General features: G+C 41.6%; 1 pseudogene; it reads right to left on the reverse strand.

Annotated features, from left to right (window-relative positions):
- Positions 1-746: 746 nt before the first annotated feature.
- Positions 747-1,052, reverse strand: LOC102469743 (coiled-coil domain-containing protein 90B, mitochondrial pseudogene; annotated as a pseudogene).
- Between the last annotated feature and the right edge of the window lie 6,370 nt (positions 1,053-7,422).

Genomic DNA, 7,422 nt, shown 5'->3' on the forward strand with positions numbered 1-7,422 from the left:
TAGAAATCTCAACAGTTGTAAAGGAAAAATGAAAAGAAGAGACAGTGAAATAAAAATGCATTATAAACAGAAAAGAAGAAATAAAATCCAATTAGTGACCATGCTAATTTTTTCTAAGATAGAAACAGGGAATTGGAATTATAACTGGGACCAGCAGTTAGTGTTATGGCTATGTCGCTGGACTCCCATGTAGTTGACTATGGTTCGTGTCCCAGACCCGGTGGCTTAAAACTCATGCCGGGCACGTGTGCGTACGTGCCCAAGATCCCGAGAGGAGAATAGAGGAGAAGGGATTGCAGTGTGACCATCCCCACTAGGGGGTGATTTCTCGCTTTCTGTCTCTCTGTCTCTCTCTGTCTGTCTGGCGAGCGCACACGCCCTATAGCAAAAACCTCTCCAGAAAAAAAAAAAAAAAAAAAGAGGTGAGAATCCTGTTGAGGGCTCTCTCTATTGGAAGAAATAAATCAACTTTTTAAAAATATCTCAAATGAATCAGGTTCTTAATGACAGCTTTTCAACATAATAAAGACATATATACAAAATAAAGACAATTTTTTTCCACTCTGAAACTCTTCTTTTTAGTGCATATATGCTTTGAATAAACTGTTGTCGATTCTGCTGCATCTATCAATGTTCAAAGTAAATCTGTCATGGCACCGTGCTCCAGGAAGTCCAGGGCGGCAGCAGCAGCTGGACCATTACGGAATATTTTCACTGCTTCTTCCAGATTCTATAAAACCCCAGTGCTATTGCCAGGCAGTAGACACTGAGACTGTAAGGTCACGAATGGTCTCAAGTTTGTTAGACCCCATCATTGTTTGTAAGGGAGCAATTTCAGTGTCAATTTTGTTATTGGTTTCTGAAATAATACTATCAGTTTGGGTATCCTTTTCGGTAAATTCTGTGGTGGCTTCTATAAATGGCTTTTCTTGATCTGTAAACATATCTGTCACTCTGCTCCTTTCTAAATTGATATCCAGTTTATTATCTACTTGGATTTGATTTGTTTCATTAATGAGTTGTTGCGTAACTTGGTTTAGTTCAGTTTTCATTTCCTCGTTCTGTGCTCTCAGATTTGCAAATTCACTTTTCTCTAGGATGACCGTCTTTCCTAATGGAGTCCAAATGCACCATTAATTGTTGTGCTGTTATTTCCTGAGCTTGAATGAGTCACCATTTATAGATAGTATCCAGGCTGACATTGGATAAGGTGGCTAACGTTTAATAAGGTGACAAGCAAAACACAATTGTTTCTGCTTGTGTTTTGTCAGATCCATGAGTCTCCAAGTCTTGAACCAATGCGTGTGTATCAGACGTTAATTCCCTTTGTTCTAAAGGAGTTATGTCCACTGGCCTCCTATCATATTCTTCCTTGGCTGTGGTGGTCAAGAAGTCTCGTGCTTGCGTGTGTGTGCGTGTCCAAAATCCCAAGAGAAGAATGGAGAAGGGACTGTGGTGCAGCCATCTCCCATGGGGGGGTGACTTTTGGTCTCTCTGTCTCTCCCACACACCCTTTCTGCAGGGTCAGGGAGAAACGCTCATGGGGGTTGAAACCCATCAGCTCCAACTGCCTGCAGAGCGCAGCAACAGCCAGGTCAGCTGGGTCTCATAAATCAACATTTTTTTAAAAAGCAAGCATTGAGTCAGCCAGTGGTGTGGTGGGTAAGATGGCAAGACCTCACACGGCTATGTGGTTTGAATCTCAGAACTGGCAGCTTGAAAAACATGTTGGGGGCCGGCTGGTGGCATGGTGGTTAAGGACGCTGGACTCCCACATGGACGACGGCGGACCTGGTGGCTTGCTTTCTCATTCGCTCTTTCTCTCCGTCACTCTGTCCCTCTCTGGTCAAATTAAAATAAATTAAGTTAAATAAAATAATTCTTTGGGGAAAAAAAAGAAAAAGAAAAACATGTTGGACATGTGTGGGTGGGTGCCCCAAATCCTGAACGGTGAAATGAAGACAGAATTGCAGCATGGCCAGTCCCCATGGGCGTGCTTTCTCGTTTCCCCTCTTTCTCCCACTTCTCTCTGGTGAGTGTATGCATCCTCTAGCAAATTAAAAGAGAAGAAAAGAAGGAATGCATAAAAATTAGGGAATAAAATAGAATATAAGGCTAAAAGTACGAAACAGAAAAAAAGAGTGACATTATATAATGAGAAAAGATGATTTACAAAAAAAGTGTATATATATCAGTTATCTATTGCTATGTTCAAAACATTCCCAAAAACTTACTGGCTTGGCACTCAAACAATCACGTGTCACAATTCTCTGAGTCAGGAGTCTAGGCAGGGCTCAGCTGGCTGTTTCTTCCGCCTCATGTGACATGGCCTGGAGTTCATCACTCAGCTGCACTGAGCTGCTGGTGGGAGGCTGAAAGACCCAGAAACGTCTCACCTACATGTCTGGGGTCTTAGCTGGGGGTTTGGAATGGCCACAGACATTTTCTCTCATTCCATTCACCTTGGTGAAAAGGATGTATATGCTGCCTCAGGGAAGCTGAGAAACAGGTCCTCGGCTGTGAAAACACTTTTCAGCTGAAACTAGTTTCCACTATGGAGGGGAAGAACAGATGTTGGTGGATAGTTACCCATCTCTGTTACAACCTCAGACACCCCGTATTCATGGGGCTGGTTTGAGCTAGATCTGCAGTCTGGATTACATAGAAGAAGCTGGGAGGTATATATTTGGACTTACTTGGTCTTTTTCATTTTCACATTTATATTTCTCACACTTTTTTCACAAGAGAAAGACAGAGAGGGAAGTGAGAAAGCAAGCCATCAGGTTTGGGGCTCGAACCAGATTGGCCATATGGGAGTCCAGTGCCTTAACTACCATGTCACCTGCTGGCCCCTCCCCCTGTGACTATTATTTTATGCCACAAGGCAAGCAGAAAGAGAGAAAGAGAAAGAGAACCTCCCAATGAGGCTTGGTCATCCCACAATCCTTTCTCTCCCAATTCTGTGTGTCCCTTGTCCATCCTGGGTAAAGCCCATATCTAGAGTGAAGGCCAGTGACATATGCATGGGGAGGCTCCCCAGCTAGTCAGTTGTCAGGGAGATGGACACCCCAGCTCATGGAGTGCAGAGAGTGAGGGTGGCTCTCCAACTCAAGAACACCTGGAGTTAAACCCAGACCCAGACAGGTGCCTTTCCCGATCGACCAACTCCTCTGGGCCCTCTTGGCAGGGCTGGCTCGTTTCTCAGTCTTGTTTCTCTGCTCCAAAGAGCAGAAACCACCACACCAGTGAGGCTATGGAGGGGCTGCAGACTCAGGAAAGGGGTGTGGGACCTTCGGCATTGAGCTAGGCCCAGGGCCTGCCCTCTCGGTTCCTCTCTTCTTTCCTTTCATCAATTTATTTTTGAGACAGGGAGGGTCTCACTATGTCGAGATCCTCCTGCCTCAGCTCTCCAAGTCACTGGGACTGCAGGTCACACACTGTGCCCAGTTGTTAGTTTGGACCAGGAATCAAACACAGTCCTCCCACGTGGTCCTGGCCTCAGGAGCAGTGTCTGAGTGGGGCATGCCATCATGGCTGGACTTCTGCCTTTTTATCATTTTATCAGATATGAATGCAGCCATAAAGAATTGCTTTTCCCATTTTAAACTTCATATAAGTGGAATCAGAATTATTCATTTATGTCTTCTGTCTCAATATTATCTTCTGCTCAATATTATCTGAAACGTACTTGTGTTGGTGCAGTTAGGAATGCTTCACTCATTTTGATTGCTCTGTAGTGTTTCTCTGTTGGAGTGTCCATCAGAATAACCTGGAAAGCTGGTTACACGCACTGCTGGACACACTCTAAAGTTTCTGAGGTGTTTGGCCTGGGACAGAGCCCAAGAATTTGTATTTCTTTTTTTAAAAAAATATTTTATTTAGCTTTATTTATTAATTTAATTTGACCAGAGAGGGACAGAATGAGAGTGAGAGAGAGGAAAGTGAGAAAGCAAGCCACCAGGTCCGGGACTGGAACTGTGGTTGGCCATGGGGGAGTCCAGCACCCCTAACCACTACACCACCTGCCGGCCCCTGAGAATTTGCATTTCTAATAACTTGCCAGGTGATGACAGGTTACATGGCCCCGCTGGCTTGCGGCCCACACTTTGAGACCCACTGCTCCTTGGCTTTCTCTAGTGAACCACCCTCTGATATACATGCACTGCTGGGGGGCCTCTGGGTGGCTTCTGACTTGCAGTTGTCGACGCAAGAACACGGGAGTGTAGGGGTGATCAGGTGGGACAACTTCTTTTCTCATGCTCAAAAGAATTAGAGACACAGAGAACAGGCCTTCTTCCAGAGACAGTTCTATGGCTCCTGCGATCTAGCCATTTTGGGGGAAACGGAGAAATGAAGAGGTTCCACTGATAATTCGGCCTCCAGCATAGAAAACTCGCGTGTTCAATGGAAGTCATGGAAATTTCTGATAAAGAATTCAGAACAGTTCATAATGGCAAAGCTAACAGAGATGGAAGAGAAGAGAGACAAGGAACTGCTGAAGAGGAAGGAGAAAGGAGTTGAAGAGTTCTAGGAGGTAAGGAAATTCATGCAAGATCTAAAAGAGGAATTTCACACTTTACGAAAGAATCAGATAGAACTGTTAGAGATGAAGGCTATAATACAAGAAGTCAAAATTTCCCTTGAAAGTATTAAAAGCAGACTAGATCATACAGAAAATAGAATCTCAGATGTAGAAGAGAAAATTGCTGGCCTAGAAAAATCCACCACGAAGACGGATAAAATGGCCCAAAAATTTGAGAATAATATACGAGAAATACTAGATACAATTAAACGTCCAAACATCCAGATAATAGGCATCCCAGAAGGCGAAGAAACTCATAAGGGCATTGATAATCTATTCCATGAAATCCTGCAAGAAAACTTTCCAAACCTGGAGAGGCACTCAAAGATTCAGTCCCAAGAAATACAGAGGACCCCAAATAGAATCAACCCTAGAAGATCTTCTCCAAGACACATTATAGCCAGATTGACCAAAACCACAGACAAAGACAAGATACTAAGACTGGCAAGAGAAAAAAGGCAAGTTACCTACAAAGGGTATCCCATCAGACTAACGGCAGACCTCTCATCGGAAACAATGAGAGCGAGGAGAGAATGGGAAAATGTATTCAAAGTATTAAGGGAAAAGCAATTTCAACCGAGAATTCTGTACCCAGCAAGGTTATCGTTCATTTGGGAAGAAAAGACACGAACTTTCCCAGATAAACAAAACCTGAAAGAATTTACCAGCACCAGACCGGATCTCCAAGAAGTTCTTAAGGGAGTGCTATGTCAGTAAAATTAAATGCAGACACACAGAAATAAGAGTTCAGAAACTAAGAAAATGGGCAACTTAATTGTAGGGCCAAAAGCTGGAGTTGAGTATTACATCCCAGATTTCAATCTGGAACATCGAACCTCAACAGATACAGAAGAAAGATTAAGTACATGAGACTGAACTGATGAAACAGTATTCTACGACTTGACTAAAATATTGCTGCTTTTCTTCTAAGCTTTGTTGTCTGGTTTTAAGGACTTTTGTCCTGTCTTCAGCTATCAATAGATTCATGTTCCGACTATTTGAACAGAATACTAACCTGTTTCTAGGCTTTAAGTTTCAAAGAAATATCCTTACCAGTTCAAAACTGCTTTTCTTGAAACCATCGGCTGATCTTGCTATTGAAAGTAGTTAGATTACTTATGATATTGTGTGACCAACGAAATGTTGGGGGAAAAGGGATTGAAGACAACTGTAGACAGCAGAGATAGTGTAATAAGAGAGTGGAATAGGGCAGAGGGCTAGACATGGGGTAAAAAAACATATATATGAAAGTAGAAATGGAATATTATGGATGATAACATGCATTATTAAGCCACTATATAGTATATTCTAGATGGGAAACCACATTTAGAATGTTGTGATGATGCTCAGGGAATGAATGTAAATTAATAAAAAAAAAAAATTTTCAGAAGAAAAAAAAAAAAGGCATTAGAAATACCTATTTGATGACTGCAGTTAAGCTATATAGCCCTAGTTAGGTGCTACGTTATAGTATGTTCATTCTATTCACTGAGGTTTATGCCTAAAGTCAGTCTTGTGTTCATGGATATGTACATATCAGCTGTGCTTGCTATTGAAAATATTTAGATTTATTAAGATATTTAGTGAAACAATAAAATGGGGGAGGCATAGAAAGCAACAATAGATACCAGACACAGTGTGGGAGGAGGGTGGGAGATGGCAGAGGGTGAGATAGGGAATCAAGGATGGGAAAAAAGGCAAAATATACAGAAAACAAGAAATGGAAAATGATTTGTTGACAATAACACATATGTTGATGTGCTTGATTGAGCCAATATACAGTGTATTCTCAATGGAAAAATCTCATTTTGTATGCTATAATGATGTACAGTGAATGAATGTAAATAAAAAAAAAAATGTAGAAATCTTACAAGAAAATTTTCCAAACCTGGAGAGGCACTCAAAGATCCATTCCCAAGAAATACAGAGGACCCCAAATAGAATCAACCCAAGAAGATCTTCTCCAAGACACATTATAGCCAGATTGACCAAAACCACAGACAAAGACAAGATACTAAGACTGGCAAGAGAAAAAAGGCAAGTTACCTACAAAGGGTATCCCATCAGACTAACGGCAGACCTCTCATCGGAAACAATGAGAGCGAGGAGAGAATGGGAAAATGTATTCAAAGTATTAAGGGAAAAGCAATTTCAACCGAGAATTCTGTACCCAGCAAGGTTATCGTTCATTTGGGAAGAAAAGACACGAACTTTCCCAGATAAACAAAACCTGAAAGAATTTACCAGCACCAGACCGGATCTCCAAGAAGTTCTTAAGGGAGTGCTATGTCAGTAAAATTAAATGCAGACACACAGAAATAAGAGTTCAGAAACTAAGAAAATGGGCAACTTAATTGTAGGGCCAAAAGCTGGAGTTGAGTATTACATCCCAGATTTCAATCTGGAACATCGAACCTCAACAGATACAGAAGAAAGATTAAGTACATGAGACTGAACTGATGAAACAGTATTCTACGACTTGACTAAAATATTGCTGCTTTTCTTCTAAGCTTTGTTGTCTGGTTTTAAGGACTTTTGTCCTGTCTTCAGCTATCAATAGATTCATGTTCCAACTATTTGAAGAGAATACTAACCTGTTTCTAGGCTTTAAGTTTCAAAGAAATATCCTTACCAGTTCAAAACTGCTTTTCTTGAAACCATCGGCTGATCTTGCTATTGAAAGTAGTTAGATTACTTATGATATTGTGTGGTCAAGGAAATGTTGGGGGAAAATGAATTGAAGACAACTGTAGACAGCAGAGATAGTGTAATAAGAGAGTGGAATAGGGCAGAGGGTCAGACATGGGGTAAAAAACATATATATATGAAAGTAGAAGTGG

This window comes from Tupaia chinensis, unplaced genomic scaffold (genome assembly GCF_000334495.1).
Source record: "Tupaia chinensis unplaced genomic scaffold, TupChi_1.0 Scaffold000384_1, whole genome shotgun sequence".
NCBI lineage: Eukaryota > Metazoa > Chordata > Mammalia > Scandentia > Tupaiidae > Tupaia > Tupaia belangeri.